Source organism: Capsicum annuum, unplaced genomic scaffold (assembly GCF_002878395.1).
Source record: "Capsicum annuum cultivar UCD-10X-F1 unplaced genomic scaffold, UCD10Xv1.1 ctg997, whole genome shotgun sequence".
Classification (NCBI taxonomy): Eukaryota; Viridiplantae; Streptophyta; class Magnoliopsida; order Solanales; family Solanaceae; genus Capsicum; species Capsicum annuum.
Window position 1 is genome coordinate 146,387 of NW_025896065.1, and position 27,828 is coordinate 174,214.

General features: G+C 34.2%; 1 long non-coding RNA gene across 1 annotated transcript; it reads right to left on the minus strand.

Moving 5' to 3' along the window:
- Positions 1–5,727: 5,727 nt before the first annotated feature.
- On the minus strand, positions 5,728–27,723 carry LOC124895808. The gene is made up of 4 exons (XR_007051887.1): positions 27,374–27,723; positions 26,715–26,810; positions 12,293–12,380; positions 5,728–12,198 (listed from the first exon to the last, which is right to left on the minus strand). It is a non-coding gene; the product is annotated as an uncharacterized LOC124895808 (long non-coding RNA).
- Positions 27,724–27,828: the final 105 nt, after the last annotated feature.

Consider the following 27,828-nt stretch of genomic DNA (forward strand, 5'->3'; position numbering starts at 1 on the left):
AAGGAAATATGTTTCTATATGTCACCTATTCATTTTATCCAAAGTGATAGAGTTTTTGTAAACTCATGGAAAATTTTAGTTCTTTGCGAAGGAGCAATCGCTTCAAATGGAAATCTTTGTCTTAGTTGTAATGTAACACTCCGTGACTCAATACCACTCTTGGTTGCATGTATGGAGAGATGACAACCTAAAAATTTGTCTAATTGTTAAAAGACTTAGTCATATTTTTGAGCTATTAACTTCCATGATTTTCAAATTGATCTTCCCAACATCAAGACGTAGATTCTTGAGTTGATTAATGATCAGGGATGTAGAGGGGGTGTGTCAAGAAATTTTTAGATTTTTCAGATGATATTTGAGGTATGTTTGGATGATCAAAATAGTAGGCCAATGCAATGTTGATGCATCACGCCGCATCGATAAGGACTGACATGGTGCATCGCTTAATGCGTTAGGTACCCATTTCTTATGAATTTCTAGGTTTAGGAGGGTAATTCAATCTCTTTCCCTAATCTTATCTTGAAATGTGCACTAATGTTGTCTGACAGTGCTCTATCCTAAGAATTCATACATTATTGTGTTTTTTTGAAATAACTCTCTGCTTATGATCCAAATACTTAATATATGGAGCACCTTATGTCTATTTTATCGTATCTTCACTTCATGTCCCTCCTTGAGTAGTGCAACAATTATAAGTTATGGTCTGATAGTGTTACTCCCATTTATGACATTTGTGCTCGGGTCCGTTAATGACCCTCCTTATGATAGTGGATGGTGGATGTAGAAGTGTAGTGATGTGGTAGGTAGGAGTGTAGATGGTCTTGAAGGTGAAAATTTTTTTGATGTGATTTCTTGGGCTAAGGTTATAGGTGAAAGCGAAAGAAAGGAGATGAACTTTTGTTGTGTGAAATAGCTAAGAAGGGAATGGATTTTTATTATGAGAAATAGCTGGGAATGAGATATATGGTGAAAATCTTTGTGAATGTGATGAGTTTTCTTGTCTTTGTGGGGGAAATCTATGAAGTGGGTGTAGTAATGACAGGCTTGAATATTGTGATTGATGAAAACTCATACCATGTACTATGTGGTTAGTATTCCTTGAATTAAAACCCGAGAGTGTTTGACGATAGTGATAAGGTGAGGCAATATTCATAAAGGGATGTAAAGTATAGGGTCCTATAGTTTAAGTAGTGCGACTCAAACTCTTGTGTCTAGACATATGATGGGATAAATGTAAGCTGAAAAGTGTGAAGTATGCTATTGATTGTTTGGAGTGTAGACTATTAGTTCCCCTAAGTTTAAGTCTATTCGTCATACTTTGTAAGGTAGAAAATGCTTCTTGTCCTATCTTTCGCGAAATCTTATTTCATTATTAGTACCAATATAAATCAGATCTATGATCACCAAATTCACTCATGACTTATGTTGTGATGATTATGGTTCATAGAGCTCATGTGCATGATCATCCCTATGTAAAGTGTCATTGCCTCATGTTTCGTGCTTACACGTTTCGGTCGGGGATACCATGAAATTCGTTTGATGCCTTTGTATGTTTTGTTGAGGAAAATTATTCAATGCAAGATTATATTCTTTATTCTACACTTTTACGTCCTCAAAAGTCCCTACCTATTATTTGGGGACGAATGATCCCAATGGGGAGATAATGTAATGTCCTGCATTTTCAAGCTAGAAATTGAATCGTCATTCCTACATGCGTAATCTCTAATTCCATGGTTTAAGTTTAGATTCATGTGTCATGATCTTTCGCCTATGAAGTGATTATGAGGTGAAAAATATTCATTGAAATGGCCTAAAGCAAAGTTGAGCTAAGAACCTTTCATTCATAAAAAATTGGATATTCGATTCTACAAGGGTCTACTTTAAATGTGTATAACTTTTGATACACATAGAATTTTTAAGCTCAAGACCCATCAAATTGTAGATAATTGAATTATTTTTCTAACGATACCAATTTTGCAAAAATCCGACAATCGAACAAAAAGTTATGACATTTTCCATATGAGGCAGTAAGCCGACACGTTGTCGATGCGACACATTGGCCAGCACGTTACGAGAATATTTAACTCGTTAAATCAGTTTTCTAATGGGTCTAGGCGAATTTCGGTCACTTTCCCTCACCCAAAATCCATTCATAACATAAGATTTGCGCCCCAAAAACGACAATACACTCTATAATTCAATTTTCCTCTCAAATCAAAACCCTAACTCATCCCTAAAGATCAAGAACTCATCCCTAAGATCAAGAATTCCAAGAGACGGATCAAGATCTGGGTTCCATCTTTCAAATCTTACATGGGCTTGTTGAATATCTTGAATATGATTTAAAGTTATCAAGCATGAATTTATAAAGGGGTTTTGGATCCTATGTTTTAAGTTGTGAATTTGAACCTTTTAATGGTAGAATTATTTTGGCCTTGTGGTCTTTTCCCTTAAATTGATTTATACCTATATGTATATGCATGAAATTGAAGATTTGATTGAGAGCATTAATATTGAAATCCCTCTCTTTTGATGAATTAGAGTTTATGAACTTATTGGGAATGATTTGAAGTACATGTTTTATGATTTGAAAGTGGTCTTTTCAATATCCAAGTATTTGACATAATTTAGAGATAATGAGATGGAGTTTCTTGTTATACCTATATGCTTGGTTAAAAGAGAGAATTGCATGTTATTGAGTAAAGTGACATGACCACCTTATATTATTGAAATGTTGACAAAAAGAAAGTCCCTTGCATGTGTTTACATGAATTTAAAGAAAGAGTTCTTTGAACTAATTTATTGATATGGTGGTCCCAAACTTATTTTTTGAAAACAAAGATTTTAATGTGCTAATAATGGCTCAAAGATGTGACTTTCTAGACAATGGTATGACGATACCATATAAATGTATGTCATAATAGAGCTAGAGTTTTCAGAGTTTGATTTCACAGAATACATATTTTAAAGAGTTAAAAATGGGCTTAAAGAGGGTTAGGTGGTTTCCCGAAGAAGGGTTGAGTTCAAGTAACTCGTAGCCCAAAACCTTGTTTGGCACACCAATTGTTTGATGAAAAGCCTTAATAAATTAATTAGGGATTGTGATGTGGGTTATGTATTCAAGAAAGTCTTGCTTTGTCAGTTTCTTTCCATTGAGTCCTAGGGGTACTTGTATCCGACAATTTAGCTTTATGCCTAGAGCCTATGTCATGTTCTCAAGATACTCTCAGTCAAGCCTTGTTCAGTAGAATTCAGTCAGTCTCATGACTTAGGAAACCTCAGTAAATTCAGTAAATCTTAGTCAGTTATCAGACCTCAGTAATATTCCATCAGTCAATGGAACTCAGTTAACTCAGTCCAGTCAGTTCAGTTAATCATGTTCAGTATCTATACAAATGGGAGTAGAAATTAGCACCGAGTGAACCCAAGGATGGGAACTCACCTGTTATATAAGGATGTGATTCTTAGAAGCAATCCTTGCATTCCAGAACTATGTAGCCAGCATAAGTTAAGACATCATAGCCTACTATATGAGGGTAGATGAGGTGGCTTAACCTGTCATATGAGGGTTCCCACCATTTTCATTGGAATTACTTGTTATATGAGGGTCACTCATAAATTGTCCTTACCAGTGGCGTGGTATTGAAACCCTTCCAATCAGGGCATAGATTGGACCCATTCAACTATAATGTGTTATTTGGGTCTTGTCGGTTATATAACTATTTTCCACAGTTTTAGTATCAGTATCAGTAATAGAACTCAGATAGTTCTTCAGGCTCAGGACTATCAGATACAGTCAACTCAGAACAGTAGGGAGCTTATCTAGTTCCATCAGATTCAAGAATGTAAGATATTGTCTATCATGTTATCAGTTATATTAGTTATCAGAACTCAGTCATTAGTCATGTTAGTTATCAGTAAATTCATGTTATCACGATCTCAGATAAAGTTACTATGAATTCATGCATGTATTCTCACGTTCATATAGTCAGTTACCTAGTATTGTTCATGTATATGAACCTCATGCATTCAGCCTACCTCATATGCATACCAGTACATTCAAAGTACTGAAGCATTTGCGGTATGGTGTCTTATACCATAGGTTCAGAAGCATGAGCTCCAGAGTATCAGTAGTATTCCAGTCTCAGTAGTCAGAGTGAGCAGTGATTCCCCATCTTTCGATGACATGATCATTCTTTTATTATCTCATTAATTAATTTATTAGTTGGAGTTAGTTGGGGACATGTCCCATCAACTCTTTATCCAGACAGTTCAGTCAGTTAGAGGCTTTTTAGACTACCATGTTCAGTTAGTTATTTCAGTTGCTTTAGGTTTATTATACCCCATCCATATGTTATGATTTATCAAATCTTATGTTACAGTTTTGAACCTTGTCGCCTTTCAGTTCATGTTTCTGCATTATACAATATATTATATAGTATACAGGTAAAGATATCAGTCATGGGTTAGCTTGTGGTCCTTCGGGGTCATGAATATTGTGTAGCATTGCGGGTATCAGATTCGGAGCGTTATAGCTTGTTACGGCCAGAGCCCCGACTCGGGTCATGACAAAAAGTTCTCAACTCATCTTTTAGTTAAGAGATTTTTATGATCTCGGTTGATCATAAAAGATGTTCCCAAACTATAGAATTGATCATCACTCTTGGATTGACTTAGTATCATTGGGTTCTGGCCTATACACATTGGAACAACGATTTGAATTCTAGCCTGAAAATGTGGAGAGTTACAATAGTTCTTTACAAATACAAGTATATCAACAAAAATAGGATACATATACAAATAAAATGAAAGAAATTATGCAAAAATGAAAATACAATATGAAGTCAACAATTAAATACAAATACAAAACAATATTTTAAGATATAAGTGCAAATTATATGAAATATAAATGATGGTGGGAACTATATAATACAAATATAGATGCAAATTATAAAATACAATACAAATACAAGCGTGAACTATAATATATAAAATACAAATACTATTCTATCAACGAATGAAAAAATATAAATGATGGTGTGAATACAAATATAATAACTGACTATGGTATTTTTCTTATCATCTACGGCTTGTACTTGGCGTAGCCACATTTTTCAAAAATACAACAAATATAAAGTATAACAGAAAAATGAGAAAGAAAAAAAAACGAAAAAAAAGGAAAAAGGGAAAAAAAGAAGAAAGAGAAATAGTAACTAGAAATAGAAGAGAGAGAAAACAAAAATAAAAAAATAAAGAAAAAAAGAAGAAGAAAATGGAAATAAAAAAAAAAGAAAAAGGAAAAGGCACAAAAAATAAAAAAATACATAAAAATGAAAAAAAATAGAAAAGACGAAAAAGAAGACAGAGAACCGAAAGCTAAAGATAAAAGAGAGAAAACAAAATGAAAAGAAAAAAAAAGAAAATGAAAATAGTAAAAAACAAAAAGTAAAAAAATGAAAAAAGAGAAAATGAAAAGAAAAAAATGATGGTTAATATAAAGACAATGAGCAGTCATGATGTTTCCATCATTATCCACGGCTTATACTAGACGTTGCCATATTTTTTCAAAAATACAAAAAAGATATAAAATATAAAATACAATCAAAAAAATAATGAAAAAGAAAAAAATAAAACATAAAAAAGAGAAGTATCGACTAGAGATAGAAGAGACAGAAAGAGAAACAAAAAAGAAAAAATATGAAAAAAGAGAAATAGAGGTTAGATATAGAAAAGAGAGTAAAAAGAAACAAAACGAAAGGGAGACTATGAATTGTAATATTGAAAGTTAAGTTTGGGCACTCCTATTTTGCTGAATTATAGGCTTTTTCTATAACTGTATGCTAAGCAATACCAGAGTATATGCAGGGAAAATTAGTTTGCACAACCGTCTAGTTTTTGCTAGATAAGTTGAATTCAAGAACTCTCAGTTGCTTGTATCTAAGACGTGTATACAATAGTATTAACGTTTAGTAACCATTATAGTGGATAAATTTCTGTTAAAACTTATAGGATCAATAATTAGTATTCATACTTTCTGTTATATGAGTTAGTTAACAGTTGGTTAACATTGTTACTTAACACTGTTGCATTGTTTGTTAGTCGAGTCTGTTAAGTGTGTCAAGTAGGATAGTGAGCTGGTCACTTGATTAAGTTGTTAGGAAGCTTCTATATAATCACATTTTAGTCATATGAATCTATAAATAGGTGGCATGAACTCATATTGTACGTAACTAACATACAAGTTTCAATCTTAGCTCATTTTCTCTCTTCTTCTCCTTCTTCTCATCGAGCTCAGTAACTGCTGCAATGGTATTAGTGTTTGTGAGAGAGAGTGATTGAGATATATTTTACCATGGTATCAAATCCACGCGATCATGGAACTGGAGAAATAACAATTGAATGTCAATACATCTTTAATACAGTGAGTTCCTTCTATCTGTGATTTCTATTTGTGAGCTAGTGAGCTTAGAGGAGTTTAGATCTCTATATACAAGTGGTGTATTTTGAGATTTCTATGACATTTTTATTCCAATATAGTTGTATCCTACAAAATATACATGGCACCTAAGATTGATCCTAGTGGCCTAGGAGCATCAGATGTAGTAGGAGCTGCATTGATTCCCATTAAGTTGACTGGTTCATAGAATTATGGAATTTGGTGTAAATCTATGAAGATTGGACTATTGGGAAAGAAGAAGTATGTTTGTGTGACTGGTACTTGTAAAAAGAACACATACAGAGAGGAATTACATGATTAATGGGAGATATTCAATGCAGTATTTCTTTCATGGCTGATGAGTTCAGTAAGTGAACAGTTACTCAGTGGTATTGTGTATGGAAAAAATGCCTATGAGGTATGGGAAAATCTTTAGAAGAGGTTTGACAAAGTGAATCATATGAGATTGTACCAATTGAACAGGGAAATCAACAACCTACACCAAGGCACTGACTCGGTCTCAACCTACTTCACTAAGTTAAAGAATTTGTGGAGTGAACATAATGCGGTTATTCTAGCTCCATCATGTAATTGTTCTAAGTCTAAGGAGTATGTAGAGCACTTAGATTAGTTGAGGCTAATACAATTCCTAAGTGGACTAAATGATACATATGACCAAGTAAATAGACATATATTGATAAAGGGAACAACACCTACACTTAACCAAGAATATGCAATGATTATTAAAGATGAGATCCAGCAACTTGCTTGTGTTGTAAATATTATTCATAAAACTAAGCCTATTCCTATGCAAGTACATAGAAAATATGCAAATTCTAGATTTGGAATAGGAATCAGGCATCAACCAATTATGGAAGCCAAGATTAAAAGGTAAAAGATATGATTGTTGTAACTTCACTGGCCACACAAGAGAAAACTATTACAAATTGCATGGATATCCAAGTGATTGGAGAAACAATAAAATAAGTAACTACAACAATCCAAGGGGGTATAAAATCAAGAACTCTACAATGGTCAAGGTGGAGGTGGTGGAGGTGGTAGAGATGGACAATTAGCTATTAGTCAAAATACCAGCCAGTCATTAGCTCATAACTTTATTAGACCTCAAGTAGAGAAATCATACTTGGCTGATCAAACTGGTAACCAGGAAAGTAAAGGGAACAACAATGCTGGTCTGTTAAAGGGATAAGGTTTCTCAGAAGATGAATATAGACAGATCATAGCATTGATCAACAAAGAGACAAATGACTCAGAAAAAGCTAATATGACAAGTACTATTACTTGTTTTTTTAGTCATGTTGTTCCATATGAATGGATCATAGGCTCTAGAGCCATACATTATGTGGTAGCACACAAGGATATATTCTCACACTATCACAAAATTGACAACACAATGTGTGATTAAGTAAACCTACCTACTGGAGCCAAGGTGGATATATCACATGTAGGAGAAGCACAAGTTCTGAAAGAAGAGGTTGTAAGGGATGTGTTGTATGTTCTAGATTTTAAACTGAACTTGTTATGAGTGTCTAAAATGACTAGGAAACTCTCTTGTTTTGGTTCATTCTATCTTGACTTTTGTGTACTTTAGAACCTTTATAGTGGCAAGGTGAAGGGGATTGGTAAGGAAAAAGAAAGATTATACATCCTCAAAAATGTATGTGGAGAGAATAGAATTATCAATAATGTGGCTCATCAAGGGCAGGATACAGGAGTAGAGATGCATGAGTGCAGTCTGTGGTATATGAGGCTGGGACATCCCTCTTCCCAGGCATTAAGAACTTTCAATCTATTAAGACACAGTAGTGATGTACATATTCTAAATAAGTGTTATATTTATCCATTAGCTAAATAAACTAGACAAATCTTTCCTCTCTGTATATCTAGATCTTCAAAATGTTTTGATATTGTACAGATGGATCCTTGGGGGCCTTATAAGACACCTACTTTTGAAAAGAAGTACTAGTTTTTAACTATTGTTGATGATCATAGAAGATATACATGGTTTCATCTACTACAATTAAAGTCTGAGTGTATTGTAGCCATAAAAAACTTCTTTACTCTAATTCAGAATCAATTTAGTGCTCAAGTGAAAATATTAAGGTTAGATAATGGGAAAGAGTTCCTTAATTCTAAATGTACAGAGTTGTTTCAGACCTTGGGAATAATACATCAAAGTATCTTCCCATACACACCACAATAAAATAGTGTGGTTGAGAGACAACACAGACAGATATTGAATGTCACAAGAGCCATTAGGTTTCAATCACAGGTGCCTATGAAGCTTTAGGGATTAAATGTTAAGGCTATTGTGTATCTTATTAAAAGGTTACCATCCTCAGCTATTGAGGGTGAAAGTCCTTATGAAATATTATTCTGTAAAGTCCCATCACTAACACACCTAAGAGTTATTGGATGCAAATGCTATGCTTCAGTACTACCAAAGGGTGATAAGCTCTCTAAAAGAGCTAAAGTTGCAGTATTGAAGGGTTATTCTACCACTCAGAAGGGTTATATATTGTCGGATTGGTGTACTAACAAATTGTTTGTCATAAGAGATGCAGTGTTCAAACATGATTCATTCCTTTTTGTAGAGTACCCAAGCTCAGAATCAACTGTTGATTTCCTTAAGCTGAGTTTATCTTATCATACTAATGCAGTAATAGAAGTAGATACTTACACAGATCCTGATAATCAATCATATGATCCACAAGAGAAAAGTACATCACCACATAATCTTAACAGTATCCAAGATGAAGACACTCATAACTTCACCAGCAAAGATGAGCCATCCTTATCACCTGCAGAAGTTGCTCCAAGAAAATCATCTAGAGTCATCAAACAACTTGTTTGGTTGTTGGACTATGCATTACTAGGGAAAAAGAGAAACCAGATATCCTATGGAAAACTATCTATCTTATGCTAATACTAGTTCAAGATACCAAAGTTTTATGTCCAGTCTATCAACAAAAGTAGAACCACAATCTTATAATGAAGCTGGCGGAGATAAGAGGTGGATTAAAGCTATGAAATAGAAGGTTAAAGATCTTGAAGAAAATCATACTTAGGAGGTAGTTGATATTCCTCTGGACAAGAATATAATTGGATCAAAATGGGTCTACAAGATCAAGTACAATGCTAATGGAGAAGTAGAAAGGTTTAAGGAAAGGTTGGTCGCCAAGGGTTACAGCCAACAGGAGGGACTAGATTACCATGACACATTCTCTCCCATAGCAAAAATGGTTATAGTGAGAAATTTTATTACTTTAGCTGTATCAAAAGGGTGGTGTATGTACCAAATGGATGTCTATAATGCTTTTCTACAAGGTGATTTAGATGAGAAAGTGTATATGGAAATGCCAGATGGTTTCTTGGAGGGAAGTAACTCAAAGTTTGAAGATTAATCAAGTCATTGTATGGACTTAACCAAGTATCAAGGCAGTGGAATATAAAGCCTACTGCAGCATTGCTCAATACAGCATTCTCTCTGAGCAGATATGATTATTCACGCTTTACCTTAAAGAAGTCAAAAGGTATGGTGGTGGTTTTAGTTTATGTAGATGATCTTCTAATAATAGGGGATAATACAAACATGATTAATGCAACAAAAGTTACTCTCCATCAGCAATTTATACTTAAGGATCTAGGTGAGCTTAAGGACTTCTTAGGCATTAAAGTGTTGAGGTCTGCAAGTAGAGTAATATTGAACCAAAGAAAATATATATTGGAGCTTACATCTGACATAGGGCTTGTTGGTGCTAAGCCATATCTTACTCCATTAGATATTAATATCAAGCTAACCTTTGTTAAAGTGAATGAAGCAGCAGGTGTTAAAGGAGATATTATTCTAAGGGATATAACATCGTATCAAAGACTTGTTGGAAAATTGTTGTATGCAAGAATAACAAAACTTGATATCAGTTATGAAGTACAAATAGTAAGTCAGTTCATGTAACAACCTAAAAAATAAAATTTGGAGGCAGCAAACAGGGTGATAAGATATCTAAACGAAATTGTAGGACAAGGTATATGGCTCCAGGAACAACCTACTACAGAGTTTGTTTGTTGGTGTGACTCAAATTGCGCTGCATGTCCAAATACTAAGAGGTCTGTTATAGGCTATATGGTGCAGTTTGGTGGTTTATTGATATCCTAGAAGTCCAAAAAATAGAACACTATCTCCAGAAGCTCAGTTTAGGTAGAATATAGGAGCATGGCCTAAGCTTTGGTAGAAGTAACATGGTTGGATGGACTGTTTGTAGAATTAGGGATCCCTATAACTAAAATTATTATCATCTTTACTGATAGCAATTCAGCTATTCAGCTAGCTGCTAGCCCCATATTCCATGAGAGGACCAAACATATTTAGGTGGACTGCCACTTTATTAGAGATAAGATCAAGGAAGGGTTGGTTCAACCCATGTATGTGCAGATAAATCAACAGGTTGCAGATATCCTCACAAAGGGCTTGAGTCATGATCAACACTTACATCTCCTAAGAAAGCTTGGTGTGCTCAACATTTTGCACCCTGTAGCTTGAGGAGGAGTGTCAAAACTTATAGTATCAATATTCAGTATTCATACTTTCTGTTATATTAATTAGTTAACAGTTGATTAACACTGTTAGTTAACTCTATTGCATTGCTTGTTAGTCGAGTCTGTTAGGTGTGTCAAGTTGGTTAGTGAGCTGGCCACTTGATTAAGTTGTTAGGAATTTGTTACGAATCTTCTAGATAATCACATTTTAGTCATGTGAGTCTATAAATAGGTGGCATGAACTCACATTGTACATAACTAACATACAAGTTTCAATCTTAGATCATCCTCTCTCTTCTTTTCCTTCTTCTTATCGAGCTCAGTAACTGCTGGAATGGCAGTTATATGTGTGTGTGAGAGTGCTTGAGAGATATTTTAACAAGTTTAGTTACTTTAATGTGGCAAACAATAGTTGTGACTTTACTACTATCATAAGTAACGTTCAACGACCATATATAAAGAGTTAATGTTTTGGGCACTGGCAATGTAAAGAATTACAAATAGTCCACTCTTGTTGACACTTTTGTGAGGCAAAAGGAAGAGAAGATTCATCCTGAAAGGATAGTGCAACAACAACAAGATACTCTATAATCACACAAGTGGGGTATAGGAAGGATAGAGTGTACACAGACCTCAACTCTATTTCATGGAGGTAGAAAGCTTGTTTGCAAAAGACTCCCAACTCATGTAACACATATATAAGATAGGAAGAGAAAACAAAACTAGAGGAAGAATTATAACGCATTCAAGAAAAAGGATCTGTAACAACAACAAAATAATATGTCAACCAAAGGATAAGAAACAATTTGTCAGTCAAAATTCCATTTTGATCATTCATCAATTTCTATGTAAAAATAAGCATCTGCTAAAAGAAGAATCAGATGGGAAAAACAGTGCTTAATGGGAAATGAACTGAAATATCTTGAAGAAGGCATAAGTGTGTGATGATAGATCCAACACTTGAAGCCCCAACGGGTAGGAAAGAAGTTAATGTAATATACTAATAGAGATTTGCCTGGAGGTATGGACCTAAGATGAATCCATTTCTCCGCAGTGTACCTCAAACTTGTTTGGAGATATAGATCTAAGACCTAAGTATGCTCTAAATTAACAGGCAGTTAATTAAGATGATCATGATGAGTTCCCACTAACATAAAGTCTCTAGCGATTGAAACCGCGACCAGAACTTATTATGCTCTCGCCCACTGAAAGGAAGATTATATAAGTTAAAAGTAATATTAGAATATCATATTTGAAGAGGTAATTTAATGTACGAAACAAGTCAATGAATTTATATACCTGTGTAGTCTACCTCATACTTGTCTTCTCCCATCAATTATGTAACATATTCCTTAATGTTGAGGGCTGACTTTTTAACCTGGGAGCTCTTTTAATACATGCACAATACAATGTAAGTAATTCCTCAAGCTTGGTAAAGGATTCAATTGCAATAAACTACCATGCAGAAAAAGACACACCAATCAAACTTAGAGATTTGATATTCTAGAAGGTGACTTGTTCCATGTTCCATTCTCCCCCTCCTAGATGTCTGCGCTTGATAGTCATAGCCTTTGAAGGCTGGGTGGTGATGTCCCAATTCTTGGTACTGCATCGAATTTCAGATCGAACCCACCCAATTTCAGTTCTTTCAAGCTCAAAGGGAAGTGAAAATCGAACCGATGTGCATGTCTATGCCCAAAGCGGACAAAAATTACGGTAACTTGTTCAAGTTTATTAAGGACATCCAATCTTGGAAAATAATTTGCTGCTCCACTGCTGAATAATCCATGAGGAAATCAAGGGTTCAAAGATTGAAAAACCTTCTGAAAATAATCTATATGTCTACCGAATAGGAAATCTTAAGTAACTTTAATGTTCTCAGATTCTCTAACTTTGTTGGTTTGTCAATATCCAAAAAAAAAAAGACAGTACAATTACCGCTGAACACATTTCGTAGCTTTTCAAGATTTGAGATACTACGTGATAGTACTGAGATTGGTCCCAGGTTATACACCTCGATCTAGATTTTCTAAATTCTAGAGGTTTGAAAGTGAGGGAGGGAGTGCTTCTTCCTCCATCTAAATGATTAAGCACCTCAAATGAACTAGCATGCCTATTTCATTTAGCAAAGAATCCGTCAAATATGCTTTCTTCAGGTCCAACTTTTTATGAAGCCTCAAGTGTCTTAAATGACAATGGTAAGGAAGAGGTTCAAAGAAATGTTCATATTTGTTAAGACTAGTGCCTCAAAAGTAGGATATTAGTCATACTTGTTGTTGTAATTCAAAATAAAACTTCAGAGTTGGATTAAGTTAAGCTAAATAAGGCTGCAATCTTGCAGAATCTGGTTTTATTACAATTGTTGATCTGCTATAATTGTTAGAGATAACAAGCCCATGCATCGCGCGGATACATATCCCAGTTCACCAATAATGTTGTCAACTCATTCAAAAAGTTGATCAACAAAAATGTTCCTATATGTGAGAAAATTTTATGTGTTCTTTAAAGAACTAAAGGTGTGTTTGGTATAGGAATTTCAAAAGCCATGTGTCCTTACTTTTTACTCTTTCATTCCATTTTTTATGTTGTACCATTTTCTTTTTAATCCATCTAAAAAAAATATCATATTATTATATTTAAAATAATTTTATTTTAAAATATCCATTTTATCCCTAATTGAAATGATGAATAACCCAACAAATATCTAAGAATTATTTTAAACCTATCATGTCAAACGATGCCAAATAAAATGAAATAAACAGAGTATGATAATAAAGTGTTGAATTAGATTCTATAGACTTTTACTTATATTCATAATCCATACGACATTTTTAAAAATAAGCCACATTGTCCTAACTTCAATCTGATGTTGCATTAGGATCCCCTCCATGTATGAAGATCCTTTTTGTTTAATCCAGTATAGGCTTAAAATAATAATAGTCAATCAACTTTGAGTTTAAATTACACTTATCAATACTATGGTGTTTACCTTTCGTAGCTTAATTTTAAATATGTTTGTTCTTCTATTTTTTCATGCTTCTCTTTGTTTCTATTTTTTCTTTATTGTTGCTTATATTTGATTTATACATTTGCAACTATTTAGTATTATTTCATTGTGTTGTGACTTAACTCATTCTTTGTTACTTCTATCGTCTATAAAATATATAAAATTAAGATATCATACACATAAGAAAATCAAGTAGATTGAAAAATAAATAAGACGCAACAAATCGTCAAAATATAGTGCTATATTTGTCCTCTTCCCTTTCAAAACCTTCTCTTCATAATTCTTAAAATAATGACTAAAATTTCAAAAACATTATAATCTTTTAATGATATCACCACAAATTCATCCTTTTCCTTTCATATATCACTACTCCATTTTAATTAATTTTACCTGATAAAGCCTATGAATATCATTTATCAAATTAATGCTTACAAAAATGAAACTGAACAAAGACATGTAAATATTGGTTTGAATAATGAAATATTTACATGTAAACTGAGCAAAAACATGTAAACACATGTATGTGTATATTCTAATACGTGTATATTGAGGATTTTCTTCCTTGGTATTGAAATGAAGATACGAGTAAGATTCAAAAATCTATTGCAAAAAAAAATTGTTACCTAGAAGAGGTAAAGCCAGTGAATGAATTGCCGTGTAACTTCATCAGAATCGAATGCAACAATGAGGTCTTATTCAAAGATAATTGATAATCACTTTTGATCAAAATTTAAGAACATATAAATGGTTAGAAGTAATTATATGGTTAATTTTTATAGAAAGGACGATTGGATTAATTCAAAACCAAAAATAGAAGTTAAAATCTATTTTAAATTCAAAAATCTCAACTGGTTAAGATAATGTCAAATCTATAAATATGATTAGGCTTAATTAGTGGAACAGTTTCAATTTCAAAATTCCTATCTTCTTTTGGTCTTTTAATTATTCTGTAAAACTTAACATCAATAAGCAATGAAACTTAACCTAGCCTTTTTCTCTTTCTTTTCTTAGTCAACAGATTTGTATCAAGAGCATTGTCATCTTGAGGGAACTATGAGAAGACAGTGAATCAATATAACTTCTTTCTATATAACCATTCTTTAAAATGTTGTCTTAAATAGTTTATAGGAAATGAATTCTGAAACAAGCTTTGTAACTTCACTTGTCTTCAACGGTAAGAATTATCTTTTAGGTTCGATTAGCAGTTCACACACACTAAATCTATGGAGAGGATGAAGAAAACTAGAGGGAGATTTCTTTAAGAAAGAGAGAGAGAATTAATTTTGTGGTAATACTCGTGGGTAACCTCCCCAGCGGATGGGCTATTGATATTAATGAATTAGAGTATGTTCAATTACATAGAGAAATGAGAATAAAAGGTACAGCCTAAAATTTAGAAAATTAGAATATAATTTCTCAAAGGTTGAACAACATGAACATTAATATATAACATTACGTCATATATTAATCAGGCTCCACAACCTAAAAATTATCCCACTTGGGAAATTAGAATGACGGTTCACCTTGAAGCACTAGACCTCTGGGAAGTAGTAGAAGAGTACTAGGAAGTAACTCCTCTTGGATATAATCCAACAATGAATCAGATAAAACATCACAAGGAGAGAAAGACAAGGAAAGTCAAAGACAAAGCATGTTTTTTCTCCGTAGTATCTCCTTCAACTCTTACTAGAATTATGCAAATGAAATCTGCTATAGAAATTTGAGAGTATCACGAAGAGGAATACCAAAGAAGTGAAAGAGTGCAAAATATGCAAGTGATGAATCTGATTTTAAAATATGCAAGTGATAAATCTGATTCGGGAACTTGAAATAAAGAGAATGAAAGAATCAGAAACTATAAAAGATTATGCAGATCAACTACTCAACTTAGCCAATAAGGTGAGATTGTTTAGTAAGGATTTTACTGATGAACAAATTTTTCAAAACATTCTTATCACACTTTCTGAGAAATATGAAGCCAGAATCTCTTCTTTAGAGAATTCTAACGATTTATCAAGCATTACCTTTGCAGAACTTATTAAAGCTTTGCAGGCATTGGAGCAAAAGAGAATGATGAGGAAAAAAGGTTTTATTGAAGGTGATTTTCAATCTAAATCATAGAACGAGTTAGAAAATGGAACAAAAAAGAACCACAAGCAAAGGCAAGGCAATAATAATAACAATCGGGGAGTAATTAATTCACCCTGCTCTCATTGCAAAAAGAAAAATCACTCTCAACAAAAATATTTGTGGAGGCCAAATGTCCAGTGCAAAAAATGTGGTCAACTAGGCTATGTGGAGAGGGTATGCAAGTCAAAAATGCAACAAGAAAACGCCAAAGCTTCTATAAATCAATATCAAGAAGAGCAATTATTTGTTGCAACTTGTTTTGCTAACAAAAGCACTTCTGAAAATTGATTGATTGATAGCGAATGTACATATCATATAACCATTGATCAAGAGCTCTTTAAAGAGCTAGATTGATCTGTTATCTCTGAAGTCAAAATTGGAAACGAAGAATATTTTGATGGAAAAGGCAAAGGAACAGTTGCAATTCAAAGCCCTACAGGTTTGAAACTTATAACTGATGTTTTCTTTGTTTCTGATCTTGAACAAATACTCTTAAGGGTTGGCAAGCTACTTGAAAATGGTTTTAAAGTGTTGCTTAAAGAAAAAGCAAATGTCATCAAGGATTCTGATGATAAGGAGATGTTCAAGGTCAAGATGAGAGGAAGGAGTTTTTCCTTGAATCTATTGGACGAGGAGCACGCAACCGTTGTCTGATTGGAAAATGATTCATAGTTATGGCACAAAAGACTCAAACATCATCCTCATGATTCAATACTCTTCGTGAAAGAAAATCAACTTGCAAAAGGTCTCCCGAGCTTTGAGAAAAATCTTTCTGGTTGTGAAGCTTTTCAGGAAGAAAACAAGGCTTCCTTTTCAGAATTCATCATGGAGGGCAAACAATAAAATGCAACTTATTCACTCGAATTTAGGTGGACCTTAGAAAACACCATCTTTAAAGGATAGTAAGTACTATATTGCCTTTATAGATGATTATTCCAGATATTGTTGGATTTATATTTTGATTTTTAAATCTGAGGTCGCTGATGTATTCTTGAAAACTAAAGCTTTTGTGGAAAATCAGAGTGACTGCAAAATTCAGGTGATAAGAATAGATAATGGAATCGAGTATCTTTAGAAAATTTCAACAAATTTTGGAATGAAGAAAGAATCGAGCATCAACTAACAGCACGTTATACTTCCCAACAAAATAGAGTAGTGGAAAGGAAAAATAGGATACTAATAGAGATGACAAGGTGTTTGCTCCATGAGAAAGGGATGCCAGAGAAATTTTGGGCTGAAGTTGCCCACACCGCAGTATTTATGCTAAACAGATTGCCAATCTAGGCTTTACAAAAGAAGACACCATTTAAGGCTTGGCTTAGTTACAAAACCTTAATAAAAAATCTGAAAAATATTTATTTATGTTTGTTTTTCTTATGTACCTCAGATGGAAAGAGATAAACTGGATAAAAAAGCTGAACCCAGAATCTTTGTAGGATATAGTAGTCTATCAAAAGCTTACAGCATCTATCGGCCTTAAAATGTCAAACTGATTGTTAAAAAGGATGTCAGATTTGTGGAGAATAACACCTGGAGCTGGCAAGATAATGAAAAGACAAAGAATGTAGAATTTCTAAATGATGATGCTGATGATATATACATCCTTATTAGTTTTATAACATCCTTATTGTCTCTTTCTTTCAAATCAATAACTTCAATGAAAATTTTCTGCAATAAGTTTTCCCCATTAAGTTCCTGATCGACTGAGCACTGTGCACGAATGTCAAAATGACAAACAACAGACTTATCTTTATAAACTTTGTAAAACAAAGTAGTTTTTCCAAGACCTAGCATGCCGACTATGGAAATTACATCTATCTCAGCTGGCCCACTATTGAGCTTCCTAATTATCCACTTTTTCTCCTCCACAAAACCAGTAATTGTTTTACCAACTATTGAGGACTTGATTTCAATTGGCTTGTTGTGAGTGTTTGTAGAAATGATACTTGTATTCTTGGAGATCTGCTTTTGTACCTCTTTTTGATAATCTTGATTTTTTCCACAATATCAGGAAGTAAGAAGATAAGTTGTAATAGAGAAGGATCTCTGGCAAGAATTGAGTTAATCCGAGTTTTCGACTCATATGCCACATCGAGAATATGAGTCCAAAGATCTCTATACAATTCTTGCTTAACTTTACCAAAGAACAATTTAATGATTTCCATGTCTTCTTTCACCTACCTAATTCGTTATTTTATTAGAGCAACTAAATAAGCATTGGAATTGAGCAAGTTAGTTAAGTTTCTGAGAAGAAGAGTCATGAAGAGTGGTCCATCACTCAGCGGGAGGCTGAGCTGGTATGAGTCTGTGCGGGCTTTCATGAAAACATTCTTGAGATCTTCCTTCAGGAGTTCAATTTTTTCTGGTAAGTTTAAACTTGCACCACCTATTTCATTCATATTCTCTTCATTTCTTGAGTTCACTCCTAAGTTGCGAACAAGAACAAATACCTCCTTGGTAAGTGCTTCAACACATGCCAAGAAAAAAAACTACTTGTAATGATGAATGATGTCCTCGGGCACATCTGAAAGAATAATCGAAAGTAACTCTATCATGATATGAATGTTTCCCACTGAGGTACTAGGAGTAATATCATTAACCATATGTTTGTACAGATAAATTAGAGAGTCTCTAACAATTTCCAGAGAGGCTTCTCGAGTGTTCCTAATGAAGCAACCAACTTCTGCCGATTTTGAAGCTTTCAAATTTGTTTAATAGATGTGCATAACCTCTAGTTCAATGGGTATAATATCCACAAGCAGATTGGCCAGCTTGAAATTAAATTGGGATACATATGATTCATCTGTTTCCTCTGATCCATTGAATTCATCAAGATGATAATCCAAAAGAGTAAAGCAGAAGCTTACTACTCTCTGAGCCATAAATTGAAGATGAGGTAACACATATTCAATTGTCTCATACTAATACGACCTTTTACTTTCAACCGATGAAATCTCTTAAAATGTTAAATAATTTTTGAAAAACTAATATTGAATCAACTCAGACTAACACTTGAGTAGATATTGCAGATACATGAGGATAGCATCAAAAAGCTCAACCAAATGATCCTCGATCATGGGCACATGACATGATTCAACATAGTTATGTGAGCTAACATAATTTTTGATATTTTCCTGGAGGTAAGGAACATCATGATCCATAAATTTAACCAGCACGCCTTCTCCACACTAATGAAAAAGTGACTGAACCAGATCATGAATCTCATTTGATATGCAAGACAAGATTTTGTCAATACAACCTTCTGAAAGGAAATAGCAATATTGATGAAAATGCGGAAACAAATGTCATCTCTTCAATTCAATCCATTTTAAGAATTGAAATTTTCATACGACCGTTATTTAATTTTTCTATGAAATCAAGAATATTGATAATGCCCTCACGAAATACAATGGATGACACCTACTAAAGAGACCAAATATTGTCTCAAATTGTCCATGAACTGAATTACAACATGTAGCTAATAGAAATGCAGAAGATGTTATGATTGAAAAGCATATACCCCAAAAAAAAAAAGAAAAACAAGATGAACACACAGATTTACGTGAAAGTCCTTGACAGGAAAAGCCACAGGTAGAGGCAGAGGAATTTCACTATAACGGATGGAGAATACAATGAGGAGAATGACGTATTTTCTAAACTTCCAAAACTGTCCCACTAATTGCACTTATATAATGTGTGTGTACAAATAAATCCTAAGCCCAAAAACAAACTGGTCCATATCGACCCGATCCCTATGCTACCACAACTGACATCACAAAAAATCACAAAGATGGGTTGCACTGCAAAATATTTAGGGCCGGATCAACAGAATTCAGGTCACAAACTCTAATAATATCCACCTTGACACAAATTCAAATTCAGAACTCAAATCCATCTCAAGAAAACTCTCCACGTTTTCTACAAAAGCCCCTAAGGGCGCATCTTAACTGTTGACACCAATCAAGTCCAAGCAATGCACAAACTTGGCACTTGGTAGTGTCTTGGTCATCATATCAATAGGTTTATCATGGTTACTAATCTTGCATACCATAATATCACCAGGAGCAATAATTTCACGCATAAAATGATACCAAACATCGATGTGCTTTATCCTTTCGCGAAACATATGATCTTTTGTAAGGAAGATAGCACTCTGACTATCTCAAAATATTGTCGTAATCTACATGTCTTTGCTAAGTTCACCAAACAAACCCTTCATCCAAATAGCTTCCTTGCAAGCCTCTATAATAGCCATGTACTCTGCCTCAGTAGTTGACAAAACAACTGCAGTCTGTAAAATAGTTTTCCAACTGATAGCACAACTACTAATGGTTAAAACATAGTCCTCTTTTTATCAAGGTCTCCTACAAAACCAGAATCAACATAACCGATCACTCTATTTCTATTTTTCTCAAACTACAAACAAACATCAACAGATCCATGCAAGTATCTGAAAATCCACTAAACTGCTTACCAATGTTATTTACTAGGATTTGTCATGTATCTGCTAACTGCACTGACTGCATATGATAAATCTGGTTGGGAACACACCATCGCATACATAAGAGACCCAACAACACTAGAGTATGGAACTCGAGACATATCATCACGATCATCATCTGCATTTGGAGATAACATGGCTAAGAGTTTAAAATGAGCTGCCAATGGAGTACTAAAATTTTTGGTGTTTTTCATATCGAACCTATGAAGCACTTTCTCAATATACCTTTTCGGACTCAAGTATAACTTACACTTCTCTTTATGCCTCAGAATTTCCATGCCAAGGATCTTCTTTGCTACCCCTAAATCCTTTATCTTAAAATCCTCACTCAGCTGGGATTTTACTCTTCCTATCTCTCTTATATACTTTACTGCAATCAATATGTCATTAATATACAAGGGAAGATACACGAACGAACCATCACTTACCTTCTTGAAATAGACGCAACTATCATAACAACTCCTTTTAAACTTATGAGAAGTCACAAAGGAGTCAAACCTCTTATACCACTATCTGGGCAACTGTTTTAAGCCGTAAAGGGACTTTTTCAGTAAGCATACATAGTCCTCCTTTCCTGAGACTACAAAAGCCTTTGGTTGTTGTATATAGATGTCCTACTCAAGTTCTCCATATAAGAATGCAGTCTTGACATCTAACTTCTCAAGTTTAAGATCATTCATGGCCACAATAATAAGTAAGGATCGAATCAAACTATGCTTTACAACTGGAGAAAACGCATCTGTGAAGTTAACACCTAGAACCTGACTATAACCTTTAGCAACTAGTCTTGCTTTGTACCTAGCATCTTCAACTCCTGATGTTCCTTTTTTCTTTTTAAATACCTACTTGCAACGGTCATCTTTCTTATCTTTAGGCAATCTCACCAAATCTCATGTTCTATTCTTATGAAGTGATTCTATCTCCTCCTGCATAGTAATCATCCATCATCAAGAATTATCACAACTAACTATCTCTGAGTAAAAAGAAGGTTCTTCACCGAAATTAATACCTTTTGCTAAATTTAATGCATAAGCAACCAAATTAGCTTCAACATACTTTTGAGGAGGTCTAATATCTCTGTTAGTCCTGTCTTTAGCAATAGAATATTATGGCATCACTGGTAGTGTAGAAGAAATAGTATCACTCTATATCTCCAGGGTAAACTGAGAAGTAGACACTGGTGTGGACTCTTCTCTAATCTACAATTCAACGTGGGTGCTTGAATTTTTTTGATTCATGACACTAAACTCATTTGGGGGCGAAGCACTAGATTTGGAGGAAGCACGAAACATGGAAGTTTCATCAAACACAACATCCCTGCTAATTATAACCTTTTTGCTTTTTGGACACCAAAACTTATATCCTTTAACAACAGACTTATAAGCCATAAATAAACATTTGACAGATCTAGGTTCCAACTTTCCATTATCAACATGAACATAAGCAACACATCCAAATATCCTCATAACAGAGTAACTGGGAGGAGTACCGGACTATACCTCTTATGGGGTCTTTTTGTCAATCGCAATTAAAAGAGGGTAGTTAATAAGAAAACAAATTGTGAAAGCAGCTTCGGCCCAAAAAAAATTGGGTAAACCAATATTAGAGAGCATAAAATGCACCTTCTCCATTATAGTCCTATTCATTTGTTCAGCCATACCATTCTGTTGCCGAGTACGACGAACTATTAAGTGCCTTACATATAGCACCCCGTAGCCTTCTCAACTTGATACCACCCCTAGTGCTAACTTAAGACACTTAGAACCTTAAAAATAAAACTAAGTGTTGGATAATTAGCCTCATTTTGACCTCTCAAACTTTGATGATTTTATTTTCAACTTTTTCAAAAGTGTATTGTTGATTTTAACGTTGAATCATGATTGGAGTGGTAAGAAGTATATCTCGGGTGAGTTTCAAAATTTTTTGATAAGCGTAAGGGGAAGTTTGGATAACCAAAATAGTAGCATCCCTCAATATGCCCACATCGTGCACTCCAAAATAGTGCTATAGATCCCACATCGTGCACTCATTCCTGTGCTATGAAGCCCATTCCAAGCCCTCCATCGTGCACTCTAAAAATTTCTAGCTTATAATTATGCATAATTAAGCGCAATAAGGTCATTTACCTCACTCAAAACCGTCCAAAACATATGATTTGAATCCCTAAAGATCATTGTACATCTTTATTCTCTTTTATTAATTTCAAGAAAACCCTAGAGACCCAAAGATTAAGAATCAAGCTCTTAGGTCAAGATTTCCAAGAAACAAATTAAGAATTTAGTTCTATCCTTTGAATTAGGTCATCTAAGGCACATGGAGTTTTCCTAAACTACATGGGAATGGTGAAATCATTTTAATAATGTTTGAATGTTAAGAAATTTTGTATTTACAAAGGTTCTTGAATTTGCATTGACAATGACGTATTGTGAATCCTTCGATGATAACGTTTTGGTCTTAAGGCCTTCCCTTAAATCTTAATTTTTCTTGTGTATATGTATATATGTAATTTTTAGTTTTGAAATATGAGTTGAGAGCAAGAATAATGAATTTTTCCTCTCTTATTGATTTACTCCTTGAATTACAAATTATGGGTTACTAAAAGTGCCTGTTTAAGTATAAGTCAAGAGCTTTACTATCTTATTTGAACTTTGTATTGATTGAGAATTGAAGAGAGGGATAACTTCTTATTTTTAAATGTTAAATGTGAAAATCAAGGAATTGCATGGTTGTTTTGAGAAATTGACCACCTCTTGCCGAAATATTGAAAAGAGAGAATCTTTGCATGGTTTGACACATGTTTTGAAATATGAATCCTCTTTTATCATTTGAATTGGTGGTCTGAGCATTGTTTTGAATAAAAGAGATGTACATGATATTTTATGGCTTAGAAGATATGAATTGCAAGTCTTGGTATGACGATATCAAAGCAGATGAATGTCATAACAAAGTAAGATTTTTAGATTTTTGATTTCAAAGAATGTATGCCTTAAAAGTTAAAACGGGCTTAAAGAGAGTTAGGTGGTTACTCGAAGAAGACTTGAATTTAGATAACTCGTAGCCCAAAATCGTGTTTTAACGATACGGGTTTATTATGTCCCCAAGAGGGACCATACACTGGCCTAGTTCCCTTTGGTGTATTGAAGATAAAGATTCTAGCCCTTGTGGCAAACATGGGTTGGGGGCTTGGCCGCTGAGTTAAGGGCGGATTCCATATAGCCCATGGGATTATAGAGTTGTAGGGTTTACCACCTAGCTCAGAAGTAAAATAAAATAATGAGTCGTGGATTTCAAATAAATGTTCTAAGTCTTGTAAATATGCCCATGTGTTTTCCACATAACTTATGTAAAGAGTTTATAAAATGCTCTTGCTTATGTTGTATAATAGTCATTATTTTGGATTGCTCTGTCTACCAGTACAAATGTATTGACCCCTTATATTTCAAGATATGAGGCACAGTCCTAGGTCCCATTTAGCAGTAGACTTATGTGTCAGAACTTTCAGTTGGTGAGCCTTCTCTATTTCGGAAGGCCTAGTTATTAGATTTCATTATCTCTTTATGTTTTATGATCTAACTGGGGGCCTTATCCCAGTTCTAGATAAGATGTTGGCTTTGTTGTATTAGAGATTTTGTAGACTGAGGTTAATTCTATTAGAGATGTATGGATTTTATTCCAAATTTGTTCAACTGAATTATAATATTGACCATGATTTTGTGTTGTTGTGTACTTCCATATTTTTTTTGTTTTGTATATGAATGTGTGCATATTTCCAAATAGTGAAGGGCACTCGAGCCTTCATGGTTTGGGATACTCGTCGCAGCCAAGGCCTCGGCTCGGGTCATGACATCATAATTCCTTCTGACATGCATGGAACATTAAATTTATTAGAATATGACTCTAAACCATTATCAGTCTATAGGCAATTTACCTGCTTTCCTATTTACTTTTCAATCATAGTCTTCCACTCCTTGAAAGTAGGCAACATATAATTCTCTTGCTTTAGGAAGAACACCCAAACTTTTCTGGAATAGTCAACATGTAATTCGCACCTCCTATGGAAGGTACTCTAGAAGGACCCCAGAGATCATAATGAATATAATCAAGTGTGCCTTTAGTTGAGTGGATGCCTTAAGTGAATTTGACTCTCTTCTGCTTCCCAAAAACACAGTGCTCAAAGAACTCCAATTTTGTAATACTCTGGCCATCAAGAAGTCCTCCCCTACTTAGTTCAGTCATCCCGTATTCACTTATATGTCCCAAGCGTATATGTCAAAGTTTAGCAACATCACTATATGTTAGAGAGGAGGTAGAAAAAGTTGCATCACCTGCAACCGTAGAGCCTTGCAAGACATACAAATTTGCAGTCTTTCTCTATCCCTCCATCATAATAAGGGCACCTTTACTAACCTTCTAGTGTACTTATATCTGTTTGAATCGAGGGTACTCAAGGAAATAAGACTTCTCTTCAAGTCAGGGATATATCGTACATCACCAAGTGTCCTCACAACCCCATCAAATATCTTAATCCAGATTGTTCCAATACCAGCTATCTTGAAGGGTGTGTTATTTCCCATCAACACAACACCTTTAGAGACCATTTCATATGTTGTAAACCAATCCTTATTGCGACACATATTAAATGTGCAAGCTGAATCAAAAATCCAATCCTCACAGGGCTTGGAGTTACTATCAGAAACTACCAAGAGTTCTCCATCACTACCGCCATCTTTAACAAAATTGGCTTCACCGGACTTCTCTAGTTGTCTTACTTTCTGGTTTTCAACTTCCTGTTTATTTCTATTCTGTAACTTATAACACTCAGATTTGATATGGCCTTTCTTCTAAACGTAATTATAGTTTTTTTTGTTTTTGGATTTTGACCTATTTCTATCATCACCTCTGGAGCTCCTCTCATGAGTCCTTCCTCGAACAATAAGACCATCTCGTTGAGTCACTGACCAATTCACAAGATGTTTCATCTTCTCCTTAGAAAAAAATGCATCATAGACTTCATCTAGGTTCAGGGTATTACGACTTTATAAAATCGTATCCCTAAAGTTTGAGTATGATGTAGGCAGAGAACACAACAAAATCAACCCTAGATCTTCCTTATTGTACTTAACCTCCAGAAATGATTTCCTTAAATACAGATAGGTGATCCTCTAAAGACATACCCTCAGATAGAAAATGGGAATAAAGTCATTATTTGAGATGCAACTTACTAGTTTGGCTCTTTGTTATACATAACGATTCTAGTTTCAACCACAACATAGTGGTTGTGGTCTCCTTCAAAACATCCTGTAGAATTTGATTGGATAAATGAAGATAGGTCTGAGATAAAGCGTTTCGATGCTTGTGCCATTTATCCTCCTATGTGCATGATGAGGGCATCTTATCAAACCCTATTAGAGCATCATCCAAATACCTCTGCATGAGCACAGTACGCATCTTAACTTGCCATAACAAAAATTTGGTATTGCGGTCCAACAACGGAATATCATACTTCATGGTTTCCATCCCAAAGAAAATAATTGATTACTCTAATACCAGTTTGATATGATCAAATAAAATAAGCAATACCACAAGAAAAAGAAAAAAAAAGAGGAACACACAGATTTACGTGAAAATTCTTGACGGAAAAAACCACGGGCAGAGGCAGAGGAATTTCACTATAATGGATGGAGAATACAATGAGAAGAAGTATATTAATTAGAACAGATGCCTTTGTACAAAATCAAAGAAAGATGAATATATACTGGAGATAGTCATTTGATTTTCAACACTGTTTTGAGTCCCTTACTGTCTACAGAATGGTCTGGTGGTTTTCTTGAGCACTATTTTGGGTTTGAATTATAGGCCCAAGCTCCAAATCGTTATAAGCACTATTTTGCACATTAAATCCAACCATAAAATGACACGTTACCCAATCTGAATCAATGCCCTTAAACCAACTTAGCCCGGTGTAAAATTCAGCTTCTTATATAGAAACTACATAAAAATGAACATACTTACAAGACTAACTTAATTATGTGAAATGAAAAAAAAAAAAAAAAAGAAGTATAAACAAATGTTGCATAACATACCGATGATATGTTTGCTTCCACTTCCCCTTTTTCTCCTCCATTTCCTCTTTCCATGTCTGTAGCTTTTACTAGTCAAGCCGGACTAGTTCTTAAGATCTGATAATGTATTGAAAGTAAAATAAAGAACACAAAAACTTAATAAATCATAGAAGGAAACAATTTACTGCAGATATGGTCAGACATCTACGACAACAACATACCTAGTGTAATCCAATAGGTGGGGTCTGAAGAAGGTAGAACGTACACGAACCTTATCCCTATGTGTGGTATTCGACAGACTATTTACGAAAGTAGTTCAGACCAGATTTAAAAGGACAAAACAAAAGAAATGAAGACACCGCAAAAGATAGGGGAAGCATTCTGAAGCATACAAAGAAAAGGAACGTATCCAGACGACTCATAATAAATAAATAACAAAAGTATTGTTTTTCGTGTTGGAATCAATTTTTTGCATGTTCTCTATAACACAATTTTTCTATAGCAGCAAAAATATTCAGACAAATAATGTCGTTATAAACAGATTTGATGGTACTATTTTATTTAGGGATCTATTTAGAGACTAATAATTAAAATTTAAGAGAGAAAAATTGAATCATATGTTCAACATCGTGCAAGAGTTAATTTTAAAATAAGAGTGGTTCAAGAATATATAATCATACCTTTAAATTTCAACAAACCTGCCAAGACGAAGCTGTGTGAAATAGTACACGAGGTGATTCAGAGAGAAGCTAAAGTAAATGGCTAAACAGGAATTTCAACAGTAAAAAAAAAATCAAACACTCCATCATAATAAAGTTGTTGAGATTATTCCACTAAGGGATTTATTACTTTAGGTTTCTTTTTGATTATTAAACTAACTCAAGCGTACCGACCTGTTTTGTTTCCTTTTTTTTCCGCTGGGTTTCAGGCTCGACTAATTCAGACTTGTTCATGCACAATAAACCGGAAGCATCTTATTTTCCATTTTCAAGACTAAAACCTTATATCTATGGTTAAAGGTGAAGGCATCATATCTATCTTACCGTAACTCGAATGATACCTCTTGATTTCTTTCTTTTTTTGGGATATTTGTCCGGTGTTTAGTTCCGCTTTCGAGTTTCATTAATCTGGACTT